The 14664-nt window shown below is 37.2% G+C and overlaps 1 long non-coding RNA gene across 2 annotated transcripts in view; it reads left to right on the forward strand.

Moving 5' to 3' along the window:
- The window catches only part of LOC310895435, a 156244-nt gene that overhangs the window by 26419 nt on the left and 115161 nt on the right, over window positions 1-14664 (forward strand). The window lies entirely within an intron of this gene.

A 14664-nucleotide genomic window follows, 5' to 3' on the forward strand; every position in this document is an offset into this window, starting at 1 on the left:
AGCCCTTTTTTGAAGTGGATAGTAAAACATGGAGAAACACACAGTTGCAAGAGGTTAGTGGCTGCAATGAAAGGTGAATACTTCTTTGAAGTACCTAGAAAATTGGAAATGAAACATATTGTCAGGATGCCAGAAGCGTTTGGCTACTGCAGGAGGAGGAGTGGTATGAGAACATAAACAGGCAAATATGTTGATACATACATGTCACAGAAATCACAATGGAGCAATAATGGAGGGACCGATGAAGATCTCATTTGATTCATTGCTTTATCTTCACTAGCCTGCATCATAGTAGAGATTTTTCTCCATCCTCTCTATATGTTCCCACCTGATAGTTTATGGTTTTACCCGAACTTTCAACAAGGCCAGAAGTACTTAAACTTGTCTGCCTCATGCCTAACTATAGAAGTTTAAGGACAGACACAATCTAGCCTGTGAAGAAGAGCATCATAAAGTATATGATTTCTTGCTGCTGTGCATTATCCTTTATGGGTAGTTGTCTTGGTCTCCCACCAGTCAAGATGAGTCACCATGAAAACGAATCTGCACATTCATTGTACTCCATATTTTACCTTATCTTTTAGAACTATGTAGACTTCAGAATACTGCAGTAGGTGGTCTAATATTTCTATATGTCATAGCTGCTAAGATGGTTCACACAATTTTTCTTGCTGCAGACTTCACAGGAAATAGTTTCCTTTGTCTCAGGATGATCAGACAATTGGGTTTTGTGTAGAAAGTTCAGACTCACGTTGTTATGTTGTCTTTTAAATTTCTAGTAAATCCAGTGGACAATAATTAAAGAATGTGAAGTACGTACAGTTTAGAGAAGACTGGTGACATTACCTATACACATGAAGTTATTTTACTTACTGCCATGTCCTTAATATTGAGAAACATGGCACGGAAACATTTTTTACAGCTTACTGGTTAAAAGTGCTATTTGGTAGCACAGCTATACATGTTAACTTCTTTCAGGACACAAAATAAAGAATGTGCATTACATCCATTTGGATTCAAAATAAAGAGAGTGATGAGAAAATTCTTCCCCCTACTCTGTCAGTGTGATCTATGCAGTGAGATTGTATCGATCCCTTGACCAGAATTTTAGTTGTCTATTTGCTGATGCTCTCACTGGAACACTGAATCTTTCCGATTTATTCTTGGCTTCCTTTATGTTGCAAAAGTAAAAGATGCTGAAGATGTCACTCAGTTGCTAAGATATATTTTAAATGCCCAGCAATAACTTCTACTGTAATCTGACTAAATCAATGTCATAGAATTAACAGCAAAAAGTTGTTTGCAGTGTGTAAAACAATGGTCTGAATAACTTTGTAAGTATCAGCTCTGTGTGATCTCGGGTGTCCAATAATACTAATTGCAATCTTCCCAATTTTCTTAATTCCTAATTGCAGACCTGGTTTCTGTTTTTAGCAGCTAGTATTTCTGCTTTTTGCCTGTTGAAGTGGGTGCATGTGTAACCCCCTCTTACTTGGGGTATTTTCACTCATGCTGTTTTTTTGTAGACAAATCTCACCCTGAAGAAATGTCAGGCCTTTTATGTATGTTTGAAGAGATGTATATGTCTCTTCACACTATATAAATGTCATCTACTGGTCATTGCTTCTTTTTTAATATTTCTTGTTATTTTAATACAGTCCTAATCATAATGTAAATTCTCACATTTATGCTAACATGCCTATTAAGAGCAAAATCTTAGAAACCCATCACTGGCAAATTTACCTGAACCTGGAATCACTGGTTACAATGGGTCAAAGATGCCCAAAGTCTAGGGGTGCTCCCTTATACTCAAGTCTCAGAGTAAATTAATGAAGGTGACTTTTTTTTTTTTTTTTTAATCCCAAAGTTGTCATCTCTTGGTCTAATAGTCTCAGTTAATAAAATGCTGTGTTCTGAAATCCACCTAATTCCCACCAGGAGTGTATGATATTGTTTTCTTTTTAACTGACTAATTATTATTATTGTAGACATTTTATTTACTCCAAAGTGGTTTGGGGATAATTGGTTAGGTAGCACCATGTCATGAAAGAACAGATGGCAGGCTAGTCTGTCAGCTCATCCACAGCATATGAGAATGCTAGGAAAATTAAAGGGTTGGGGGAAGGAAAAAAAAAAAAGAAAGAAAAAAAAAAGAAAGAAGAACGAAGAAAAGAAAAAAGAAAGTGAATGGGAGGAGGAGAGGAATGAGCTAAGCTGTGCTTGCAACACAAAAACTTCTTGCAGTGGGTGGTCCTTTGGGAAGGTAATCGGAGATCTGCAATATGTCCACTACAATCAACAAAAGGGTACAATACTTCTCTGCAGGGAATTGGGTAGGGAAGAACTTGTTTAAATAAAATTGCAGGGTTGTCAGAATGTTAAACTAATTCTCTAATGTTCTGTGCATTGTCTGGGGAATGTTGGCTTTGCATCATTTGCTGTACTGAAGTACTGAAAAAATATTTTAATAGAGGTCTTTTGGAATGTGTTAACATGTATTTTAGCTTTGGAAACCCTGACCATGTTTAATGACAGATAGAAATGTTATTAGAAAAGCTGCACTTTCCTGTGTTCCCCTCCCAGATTTTACATTCCTTTTCACTTAGTAGAATTGTTTATCTCAATGCAAAGGGAGTTGAATTTGCTGCCATTCTGATTGGTTGGCACCTGCATTTGTGTTTGTGTGTTAATTATCTATCAGTGATGCATTGCTATGGTTAAACTCTATGTGGGTTACTTGCATGTAAAGGACTGTAAAGCCTTGGACCAATCTTTCTTTAGTGTATGTACTTATGTGTGTGAAACAGTAATAAAATGCCAATAGGAGAAATACACATTTTCCATCCCAGAGCTCTCAAAAATATTGCTCATTATACCAGAGTAATCTAAAGATCCCCAAAGGAGAGATCCAGAAGGACCCCCTTCTTCCCCAGTTTGGCATATTTTCTTCCCCTCAACATCCTATCAGCCCCAAAAGGAACTGTGACAGATCTGGGAGAAAGAGCCCTCTCAGTGTCCTTTTTCTCTTGTCTCTAAGTAATTGTGTGCAAGCACAGGAGAGACTAGCACTGTTGCAGGAGTTTCTTGTTAGGCAGTCCTACAATGTTTAGCTTTATGAGAACCCCCATCCTGTACCGTGACCTTATTGTTTCAGGCACTGGGCAAATAAATTTCTTGCCGCTAAATGCTTACAGTCTTGGAGGAAAAGGAGGCCATGTGGGATTTGTCCTTAAATGCAGAAAGGGGTGTGATTGAACCTTGGCAATCTAAGCGTTTTGACTTGTCTCTCAATCTATTTTCACTCAGACCAACAAGCTTCCCTCCCTCAAGTATATAGCTGTGCTTTCATTTAAGTAACTCCAGTAGAAAATATAACCAGCAGTTTACTTCAGTGAGATAATCTTCTTCCACTAGTGACTGTGAATTGGCAAAGTCATGCTTCTGATTTATTCTATGTGTGCTGAGCTTTCCACACATATGGAAGACCAGTGATCCCAGTGAATGGCTTTTTAGTTGTCTTCACACTTTCCCCAGCAATGAGCAGCTCCAAGCAGAATATGGACCCCACCACCTTCACAAACCTTTTCTGTTCATAGGAAAAAAATGACCAGAGTTTGATCATAGCATTAGTATTTGAAACTTCCTCTTTGTCAAATATTGTCAATGAAAATTAGATCTTATTGGATTAGGAGTGAAGGATTAATTACACTGACCACAGATAGGCACGGTGCAGAGAATGTCAGTAAACTCCCCACACAGCTCTGTAAAAGTACTTTAATTATGGCCTGCATAAATTTCTATTCCAGTTTTTGGACTCCCTTAAGCAGAGACTACCAACTGTCCTAAATTGCTTGGTGGTTTGTTGAGGTGGAAATATATCCTCTGTGGACTAAACTCATTACTGGGAGGTTTATTAGTGAGAAGGTAGTTGTAAGTCCATTAATAAAGGAGGAGTCAGGCAAAATCAATTATGATTTTAATGACTGAACCACTAAGCAGCTTTTTTTGTATCTGTATTTTGTATCTAAGGGAAATAAAAGAGTATGGGCAAGTAAGGAGCAATGAAGGTCTTAGCTGTTATGGTTGTTGATAAAAGCAGGTAAGTAAATACTTGAGAAAATTAAATGCACAAACTAGCAGAATATAGCGATAACAAAATCACCTTTGCTTTTCACCTTTGAATATAGCTTAAAAAAATCACCTTTGAGAAACAAGACCGATTATCATGAGCTGGAACATGGTATATTGGCTGAAAATTACCAATTTTTTCTAAAGGAAAAGTTAGGATGAATGTCAACAGGTTTCTGATGTGGGAAGTTTGAAGCATTTTTTGCAGGAATTAGCATAAGGCCCAGTTTTTCAGCATCTTTTCTAACAATCTGGAGGAAGGAACAGATAACATGTGAATAGAAATTGGAAAAGAAGGAAGGTAGAGAATTCCCCTAAATAACAATATATCAACCATAGGGTGTAATGAGGGTCTAGAGATATTAACAGTGTAAAGAGGAAATGGGCAGCATAAGGACCACTAATGTACTGAAATGAAAAGGAGCTACAGCACCAAGAGGTGCAAGTTGCAGCTTGTATATGACATGGGACATAACTACTTCTAGAGTAAAACCAGTACAAAATGAAATAAGACTCAGGTGGGAACTAACAGCTGAGGTGGGAGTACTGTGTGGCTATAAATCACCTGAACATTGAGGGCACATGATGAGGCTATCTAGCAGTGCAGAGTGAGGGCCTGTCTAGAGATTCTCTCTGCTTCTATATTAAAAATAAAGAATCCAAACAACCAAGTTGGATGAGTGATACAGAGGTGGGGAGTATAGGAAAGGGGTTTAACACCACCAGGAAAACTATCAGCTCTGTTTCAGCCAGGTCCTGCCTCATGATCACATGAATACAGAAATTTCTTCCTGCTGGAAATCTTTGTAAGTCTGTGATTCTAAGCTGTTGCTGAGAGAGGTTTCACTACTGTGTTTTTGTACCTTCCAAGTGTAATAGTTTAATATGAGATGTCAGATGTCTAATTTTTAATTGTTTCAAGGCCATTTGTGGTTTTAAGCAAAGAAGAGCTTTCATTTTTGATGAAATTTGAGTATTTTCTATACACTCTTTTTCAAACTGCTTTTCACTCTCACACCCTCCCCAGTAGTTTCAGACTGTCAGCATATGTTAATGGAAGCACATATTGCCAGTATCAAGAATAAAGTATTTTTTATTTTTATTTATTTTTTTAATCTATGCAATGGTTGGATTTCAGGTCTGGTGTGGAGAACAGACTTGAAAAAATGAGGATTTGATCCACTACTCCAAAATAATGAGAAGGCTCCCATTGCTTTCAGTCAATAGGAGTCATGATTGGAAATTTCAGCTTAACTTGAAGAATAGACATCTAGGGAAAATTTTTGTCAATTTCAGGAAGATCGGTGTGAATAATTCTCTAAAATGCAATCTGTCTTTGATTTTCATCAGTTCTTGTTGCTTTATTAGGAGGTCTTCTTGAATTTCAGGGTAAGATTTTGCCTTTTAGATCTATACTTCGAAATGATAAAATGTGGATTACTGACATTCTTGGTGGCTTTATAAGGAACTGTGAACAGCTGTAATTAATCAGGTGACATGCTATATTAATTTTCTTTACCTTAAATATTAGAAGTACATTTTCTTCATCCTGGTTGAATGATTTAGTTACACTGACTGAAATGTTTACATCTTTACTGAAATATTTTGATAAATGTGTTGTTTAAAAGATTAATTTCTGAAACTATTTCTAATATAATTTCTGAAACAATTTCAAATAAAAAATGGTAGCATGAAAACTTGTGAAAAGTGTGTTTAATGGTTAAATAGAATCTGTTTTTAAAAAAAAAAGTTCTGTCATTGATTTAGCAATAAAAAGGGGCAATTTTTTTCTGGCTTGAGTTTTGTAATCTCAATATTCTCACGTGACAGAGCTTGTTGCAGCAGTCAGCTGAATGCTCTGCAAGTCTATATACTTAGTCTCCACAGAAGGATCAAAAAGATGGAGTTTTATACTGAATTTTGTCCTCAGCTGAATGGATTGCAAAAAAACATAAAATAGAATGAACTTCTACTGTAAAGGGATAGCTCCTCTGCATACCAAGTTAATACCAGTGGGAGATGTGTCCCTAAAAGTGTGGAAATAAATTAACAAAAAATCAAAACTCATGCCAAGCAAAACTAGGAAAATTAATCAGTCTTTTAAAAAAGTATATTGATGTCAACAGTCAAATGATGATTGAAAAGAGACATTTTAATTAGGCAGGTCTGAATAGGCCAAACCTCTTGAAAGCCTGTCAGTATGAAACACGACTTACAGTGATACACATCTTTCTGAGATTTCAATACAAGCTCCCATTCCAGCAAAAGATCATCAAGCAGAGTATCACTGAGTGATTGTCGACCAAAGAACGTAACAAAGCACAGCACAGTCTCAGACAAACCTTGTGAATAAGATGCCTCAACACAGAACCCAGAGTATCCAGGCTGAGGAGTACTGTGGTGTACACAGCCGTCACAGCCATATGTACAATGAGCCACATGTGGCCTATCGTTAAAGACCTAGCAAAGTCTCTGCTGACCCCCAGTTCACCTACTGTTGGCACCAATGCCGGCTTCATTGACAGATGCTAAATGCTATTGGCCCTTTTCCTCAATACCATCCTGTGAGCAGAAGGGATGAGCTCTCTATCATTTTTTTCTCTGACTTTTGTCTCTGTTGTGAGTATGGAAGGACTTCTGATAGTGGTTTCTGCCTTTTTAGATGATGCTTGTCATTTTTAGACAAGCTTTGGTATAGCATCTGCTTCACAAGTGTATAGTTATCTTTGATATAGCTTCTCCCCAGCTGGTAAAACTTCGATCTTTTTACTTATTTCTGTTTGAGATATTTTTAACTGCCTCTGGAGATTACACTTCACACCTTTCAGGCTTGACCACTCCCATAACTCTGCACTATTAGCATGATGTAAACACTTGAACATATCAAGATATCAATTGCCAAGTAGGTTGTCTCAGTCGATCTACATGGGCTTGGATGGCCAAGCCATGACACAGAGGGAGGCAGGGTGAGAAGCTTAAGCTACTCAGCTGTTCCTGGCAAAGGCTACATCTGTGCACATAGCCAACTAAATACACTGACAACTGGGGGCTAACCATAGCCCTTAGATACATTTGCATTGCCAGTTTGCGTCCCTGTGCTGGGGAGGTGCCTGATATCTGTGGGACAGGAAAGCTGTAAGGATCTGTGCTGATCTGCTTGCCTGGTGCTTCTCAGGGAACCTGCACTGCAGCTGAGCAGAGGACTCAGGTGTCCTAAGCCTTCATCAATTACCTTAACTACAAACCATGTTGCCTCTCAGGAATATTCAGATCTGACCTACAGATCTTTTAGTCCAGCTGAGAGGCCTAAAAGCAACTGTAGTTATTGTGTCTCCTTTTCATTTCTGACCACCTGCACAGCAGTTTACCACAGGAAGTCAAACGCTGCTGTGACATTTTGATGTGGGATCCTGCTGCTGACTCCTGGTGTTGTGAGCTGTGCTCTGAGTGGTGATGACTTACCAGAGCCTTTTGAGTAAACACAGTTGTGAATTTGCTTGTGACAATGCACCTAGCTTTAGTCTGATTCTGCTCAGCTGCGCTTCCTGCTTGGGAAGTAACTTATCATCTTGTGCCCCTTATCAGTAACAACTCTGCCTGTTTGTACAGGGAAGGAAGAGTGTGGTGTGATAGATGTGTGTGCAGTTACTCTGTTGGGAAGCTGAAGACAGAAGATACCCTTTGTGAGAAGATTATCCCTGGACTGGCAGCAGACCTATTAATTTGGACTTGTTTGTTGCAAGGTGAAGGATGAAACTGAGGGGAGCCCTGAAATATCTGTTTAATTTTAATCAATTGCTTGAGTGAGCTCTGTAAAACTTAATCACGGACTAATATTAAACACGTGTAGGAGTACCATTAGAAACAAGGATGAGAATCAAAGGCAGCACCTCACCAGCTGTAAATCAGTACTGACCTATTTGCACGTACGGAAGGCTTTGGCTCACATCCATCCAGTGCACAGTTTCTGACTGAGGTGACAGCTTCACTTCCAGGCTGAGGTTGCAGATATTCCCCCAGCAGGTATTCCTAGGCCTCAGCATCAGTTCACAGTCTAATATTTCCATGCAAGCCTAACAGTACTTGCCTGTTAACAGTGGTTGCTCTGAGCTGATACGTGGCCTGCTGTTTCTTATATTCTTCCAAAATATATCCGCATTTTTTTCTGCAGAGATGTGACAATGCAGTAGGGAAGAGAGTTGGGAGGTGAGTGTCTTGCTAAAGTAGAACTGAACAAATTTCTCCCTGTCCAAAGATGCTCTCATTGGCTTTCCAAAACATGTGTAGAAACAAGTGTGACTAATTCATATAATTAAACAAACAAAACTCAAATATGCCCTTTTAACCAATTAAGCAAAAACCACAAGTCACAACTGGACGGCTAAACAGTTCACTTTCTTCCCTGGACACACTCAGCAGAATACACGTGATGTATCAACAGTCTGGGAAACTGCAGAAACCAATTCCACCTGGAAAACTGGTATTTGCTGTTTTTTTTTTTTTTTTTCCTCTGAAAAAAGTACATTTGAGAGCTTGTTTGTGCTCACATTATATTTGTTTGAATTTAATTTTAAAGGCTGGAGTGAGAGATGATGGAAAGTTTGATTCTTAAGAAATTTTTCCATTTAAAGAAATGAGTGTTGTATCTTTAACAGCCTATAAAAAAAGCCTGAAAATATTAAGTGAAGCTATTAATTATTTTCCTTCTGATCACCATTAAGATGTATTATCAGTGTTACTTATGCACTCTGTAGCCATTTGCCCTTGGAGGGGCTACTGTTTGTTGCATTTTGCTGAAGAGGGAGCAGAGGCTCCCATCCTGCAAGATGGAAGGTGTTGCAGCGTCCTATTTTACAGCTATGGTGTTTGCCTCTTTACCTCTTAGGGTTGTTCCTCTTAGCCCCTACATTTAACTTTTTCCTCTCTATCTTTCATTAGATTTCAGATTTTTGTGATGTTGTAAAAATATGCTACAAAATGTACACAATCTTATGGTTTCCGTGCTTGCTTCCTGTGTGTCCCAGAGCCACAGAGTTTTGTTTCTACAGATGCTTGTACTAAGTGAAACTTAAGCTGTGTATTTGTACTCAAATGGTGGGTGAAATTCCATCTGTGTTGATGTTAGGAGATCTGCCATATTCTGGAGGCAGGATTTCACTCAATGAATTTCAACTGAGAAAATCCAATGAAAATTCAACAGGTCCTTGTGCACTCGTTGAGATAATTTTTCTCACTGCTGTGTAACTTTTCCTGAAATCAGCTGCTGCTGGTATCAAGGCCATCGGAGTCCACCTTACAACCCTGATGCAGAGATCATTGAAATCCATGGAAAAGTTCCCAATGATTTCACAGAGTTTAGCTCAGATCCTGCTTCTGAAAAGGCTGAGAGACTCTGGGCTTCATTTACCACCATAAATTTGACTAAACACTGGTGTCATCAACAAAATTGCAGAGGTGTAAATAAAAAGTGGATTAAGTTATAGACTTTTTTATTATTCTCAGGAAGTGACACAGGGGAAAAAGCATTATGTTAAATTGATAGAAAAGCCATTTCTGTAGAGCTTCAGTAAAAAAAAAATAAAATAATAATGCTTGGGAGAGAAGCAACCTGGAAGCCAGAAACGGAAAAAAACTATATGTTTGTCTGAAGGTGCAACATCTCGAGGACTGTAACACAGTAAGACTTCAATTACACATCCCATGTGGGCTATGTTTACTGCCTAGGTGTTTTATTGTAGCAGAAGTTTTGCTTGCTTCTTGCTTTTTGAAGTAAAAGAAGAACTAAGAATTAATTATTTTCCTGAGAACATCATTACCTGGTATCTTCAGAATTTTGCAAACCACACATCATTTCCAAGCAATACATGGGTTCTCAGGGAAACCTTGCCTAAAAGTGAAATTAACAAAATTTTGAGAAATGCGCATTAGCTTGAGCAGATCAAAACAGCCAATGATTGAATTTGATTGCAGGCACAAAACAGGACCCACATCTATCCTTTAATCCAAATCAGTTTGTTTTAGAACATCTAAAGCTGGAGACAATAACCTGAAATGCAATTCTGTGTGAAAAAGTCTACAGTGATAAAGATTCGTCTGAGGGGGCACATTCTTTTTTGCCTCTATCACCTAGATGAGCTAATGGAGCTGAGACGAGGAAAAGTAACACAAAGAGCAAAACCATCCCTACAGCTGATAAGAGATCATTTTTATTCAAAAAAAGACTTCAAAATGCTTTAAAGTTATCCTAAGTGACCACACTGTATATAGGAATTAGTATGCTCATCATGGAAAAATAATTCTTTAGGAAGAAGCACAACTGGTATTGAATGGAGCATGACCTTTCAAAAATTACTGAAATCTCTTACATTTGCTTAGACACCAGTCACTAAAATAACCTCTCTGGTAAATATGGTGAGGTCAATGGAGTTGTTATCTCAAGGATGACTTTCCATATTCATTTTTCCAGGAATTGTCCAGGCATTCAATTTTTTATTTTTATTTTTTTAAGGAAGACACAACAAATGAATTAGCATCAAGTTGCATGTACTAGAAAAGAAAGAAAAATTGAAAGAAAGAAATAATAAGTATTTATTTGTTTCCATCTATAAATATTGCATATATTGATTTATATCATACATAATGTGTGTGTATATATATAATATACATATGCAAGAGGTCTCTGTATTTTTTAATGAAGGATTAAACCATATATTTGATAAACACAAATGCAAGCCCTAAGACACAGTAACACTAACAGAAAGTCCTACACTGGGTAAAAACATGTCCAGTATTCTAGCCAATTGCCTTTGCAAAGGCATGTGTCCATCTCAGGTGTGCAACCAGTACATCAGAAACCTGACCTGTGCATTTATTTTGCAAATAGTTGCAAAACATCACTTTAATGATCGGCTTTCTATGCTGCCGATGCAAATGAGTTGACAGAGATTTTTATATCTTGTGTTGTCTAAACATCTTCTTAAATATAGCCTTAAATTTGGTAAATTTCTTTGCTGAGCTTAGAGTCTTTGATAATCTTTTGACTTCTGTGTTCATTTTTAACAGAATGATCATCTCTTTGCTTGTTTGTTTCTCCCCCCACCTCCAGCCACCCCAAGAATTGTTCAAGGAAATGTATTCTAGGAACTTTGCAGAGGTAAACTATAAATGGTTTTTAGTCATACTGGCAGGTCATTTCAGCCAGTATTGCTTTATAATTCAAGGTGTGCAGATCAGATCTTATCTAGAACATCAGAATATCCTGTGATCACAAACTTAATGACACATGATCTCTGTGTCTTTTAGAGATATCATTTAACACAGAACAGGACTGAGGGTTTAAGTTTAAATGGGACATTGTTGATCTTGGAATAACTCTTTTTATATTTTTTTCTACAGAGGTTTTTCTGCTGTTGATTAAGGCATCAGAGTCTGCTCTGAGGCTAGCTCCCTTTCAGCACTTGAAAGAAACTCACTATTGAATGAAAATCATTTCAGGAACAATTAGACAAAAAGTCAGCATAAATTCTTCCTGTATCCATTGCATTATCATCACCCAAGTGTCTCTTGCTTGCACTACGTTTTGACAAAGTAAAAGCCATTTCAGCTGTTTTATTGTGATGGCTGTTATTTATGGAACATAAAAGGATACTGAAATACAAAAGGGTTTGAAAAGACCAGGGTAAGATCAGATTAAAAAAAAAAAAAAAAAAGAGAGAGAAACAGGCATCTTGGGATGGTAACTACTCTGCCATGTACTGACAGGGAGGTTGTATATTTTTAGAATATACTGAAAGGAATGGTGCTTTTACTTAGGTTTTTATGGTTTACCATGAGATGCAATTTTCTGGCCTTATATGCAGTTGTAACAAAAGTCAGAGAGATTTTATGATAGCTGCCAGAGTTCATAAATGATGGCATACACTAAAATATTTATAGAACTGTAAAATCTTGATTTCTCTCTGGTTTAGCAGATGGGGTCCTAAAACTGGTTCCCAGATTGTCACATTTCTTTACCCTTTGATGACAAAGAAGCCTGTTATCACTTTTTTTTTTTTTCCCCCCTCTGGAAAGCAAGTTCACTAGTATGTAATCAAGTTCATACTTCTATCTAATTATACTCACCAAGATCTCATGAATTAAGACATGTCAGCCATATACGATTTGTAATTATTCAAGGCAAAGGACCTATCATTAAATGTCAGGATCCAAGCAGCTTTGCAATCTCCCTGACCAATGTCCAATATGAAAGTCTGCTTCACAATCAGTATGCTGCATCCACAGTATGGGTAAATTCTCTTTTTGCACCAGAAGTGATGAACTTAGGTGCCTGCTTGGTACAAAGCCGCAAAATAGCACAGTTATTTGTTTCTGTTCAGGATGTTTTGTTTTCCTCAAAGAAAATGAATCATGGTAGCACTGCTAAACTCAGTTGTACTTCAGAATTAAAATTGATGGCTGGAGGTAGCAGAATCAGAATAAATCATCTGCAAAGCAGTATTTTCAAATGCTGACCAGGATTTACCCCCCATTAAAAGATTTTTAATTAAAATTGAAGATGCTGAAGGAGAGAAAGCACTAAGTCTGGAGTAATGTAACTGTCCTCTGTTGTTGTATTTTCATGTGAAAGTTTCTAGATTTTTAGTTGATAATTAATGAGTGAATGTACACACCTCTACCACATTTCCAACATTTACTGATGCATTCCTTAAGCTATACCATACATCCACATTTTGTTACAATAATTGTCTAAATATTTATAAATTAGAGAATGTAAAACCGAGCTTCCCATTATTCTAGGGTCTGTACAAACAAACATTAACAAACATTAAGTACTTCCACTACTCAGACTTAGTGCATCAGGCAAGATACCATAAATGATCAAAACAAGGGATTAGAATGAGAATTGACAGAAGAAAAAATGGGGTACTGAAAAATAGTTTTTAAAATACAAAATATGTCTTTTAATGCAAAAGTCTGAACTCCCCACCAAAATAATGAACCTAAATGCATTGCAATTGTGGTAGTCTACCACATTATGCCTTTAGAGATGGAAGTGATAACACCAGGAATCCATATCAGAACACCATGAAGAACTGCAGCAAATCTGAATATTAAACTTCAGAATTAGGTCTTTTACTGAGAGATCCCAGCACAGTTCTTTCAACAGAGTCAAATACATTTATAATTGCTGAGATTGTGGTCAAGTAATGGATGGGCTTGTTGTGTGATTGCCTTAAAATATATATATTTTAAATATGGACAAATCTTTTATTCCTTAGCTTACAATTCCTAACTACCTTACTGCCCACCTTTATTTTTTGTTTGCTTGTTTTATTTTTGTTTTCCTACCAGTAAAAGAAAAGAAAGAGCAAGGAAAAAGCAGAAGTTAGAGAAGCATCTCTTATTCAGACTCTGTTGGCAGAGCTTTTATGTAAACTGCAGTTATTAACATTTTGCCTTATATAGTAAATCTTTATTCAGTAAAGTAACTCTTATTTCCAAAAAGGCAGTATTTTCTTTCTCTCTCTTGCCTTCTCTTTTTGTGTGTCCCCTAGCACCTTTTTGTCTGAGTGTATCCCAAGATTTTTTTTTAATAGATAGAATAACAACAACTAAGAATAATCTGTCGTTCTTTCTTTTATTCCATTTTTTATTTATTTTAATGGAGTTTGGGAGAAGTATCTTAATGAGTATATGTAGGGTTTAGTTTATTTGCGTGGATATGAGAATTGCTTTAACCAGCTGGCCTTCATCTAGGCATTGCTTCGCTATGGTTTTAAGTGAATTCTGGGAGATGATGTTATTTACATCCAAAACAAAGACAGTGTACTGCTATAACTTCTGCATATATTACCTCACCAGCTTGTGTCATGATTTCATGTCAAAGATAAAATGGTAATAGGGTATCGAAGAAAGTCTCAACTGGAAATTTGCTAATGACTGCCTTGGTGATGAAGACCTATCTGACTTCAGTATGCTGGTGAGTTTGATCTGGTAGGAAAGATATGAGGCTGTTAAGTTCATTTCTGTTCATCTCTGTTTTCTTTTGGACGTAGAAGAAGACAGTATTAGAGGCAGAAGAATGTTGTTAGATGACAGGCAATGTTAAGTGTGTTGCACAGAATGTGTGGAGCTAAATCCCTGAGCGCTGGTTCCAAATCTGCATGCCAGAGCTTTCAGACATCAGTGAAGTGCCAAACGGCACTGGTGTTTTTCTTTTCTTATTCTTGTTTCTTATTAGGAAACAGAGTTTGAAGCCTGAGTGATAGTTGTGAAGCTGTTTGTACTGAATACCTTTTTTTTGTCGAGTGATGGATAGGTGGATGTAGTTGTTACCATCAATAAGTGCACTTCAGGAAAAGCAGGAAATACTTCTTCCTTTGGGAAAAGATGGTCCTTGATTGGTATTAGTCATTCAATCTTCTGTGATGTAGTAATAGTGAAAATCCATATATTTAGCTTCTGTTTTTCTGACTGTGCTAAATTAATTCATGGATCCTGTGTTCATGGACATGTACCTGTCAGACGCTTAAAAAA

The sequence above is a fragment of the Anser anser genome (assembly GCF_964211835.1).
Source record: "Anser anser genome assembly, chromosome: 2".
In the NCBI taxonomy this organism is placed as follows: domain Eukaryota; kingdom Metazoa; phylum Chordata; class Aves; order Anseriformes; family Anatidae; genus Anser; species Anser anser.